Source organism: Dendrobium catenatum, unplaced genomic scaffold (assembly GCF_001605985.2).
Source record: "Dendrobium catenatum unplaced genomic scaffold, ASM160598v2 fragScaff_scaffold_1548, whole genome shotgun sequence".
Lineage (NCBI taxonomy): Eukaryota > Viridiplantae > Streptophyta > Magnoliopsida > Asparagales > Orchidaceae > Dendrobium > Dendrobium catenatum.
Window position 1 is genome coordinate 584,018 of NW_021320010.1, and position 1,032 is coordinate 585,049.

Here is a 1,032-nt window from a genome sequence, read left to right on the forward strand (position 1 = left end):
GTTTCCTGTACTCATAATAAATAACATCATTTAAAACCTTGACATTTCTATTAAATTTACCTCGATTCCATTGCTGGCGTCTCTTTTGCTTCCTTCTCAGAAAGCTTCTGAACTATCTAGTCATTAGTGCGATGTCATCTTCATCCTTAGGTTGTGAGAGTTCACTCTCAGACTCCTCCACTTCCAGTGTTATATTCTTCTCCCTTCGTAGTTCACCTGTATCAACCTTTCTTTGACTCACTCTTTGCTCGTACAATAAGTGATTTAAGAAGATTATTAATAGAGTAAATGTTTAAATCTTTAAACTCTGTAATCACAATTATTTTAGCATCATAAGCAGTAAGTAAATAATGAAGTATTTTATTAACCATTTTCACATTTGTTAGTTCCCTACATAATGCATGTAAAGAGGTGACTATTTGTGTGAATCTTGTGTACATACCAGAAATGGATTCTTTGGATTTCATGCACAATAGTTCATAGTTGTTTGATTAAAAAAATATTTAAGTAAGTATATATAGTTTTGAAAAATATTTAATTATCTTTGGGGATATTTAATTTTAAATTCATCCGAATTATCGTAGTCAAACTCGAGGAGGAACGACATATGATCTCGAAAGATCAAAAAGATGTTCAATCAATTGTTTAACTATAATAATTTAGATAAGAGATTGTTAATTTCATAATCAAAATAACGATAATAAAATAATATATCTTCCCAAAGAAAGATGATATTACCTATTATCGATTATTTTAATATAATGATGACGATCGCCATTTTTGTTTAAATTCCCAAAGAAAATTAATTAAGGGTTTTGAAAAAAATTAATTTTGAAAATCAAATCTGGGTTTCTAAATCTCCTACGAGCACAAGCCCTCATAGATAATTACATCGTAGGGAAATCAAAAATTTTTCCTACGAAAACTCTCGATTAAAATAGCGGTAGAAATTTTATTTAAGATTTTCAAGGCTTGATATCAAAGGGGAGAAATGGTAGGAATTTTCAAATGGGATTGGATCAAGTCTGAACA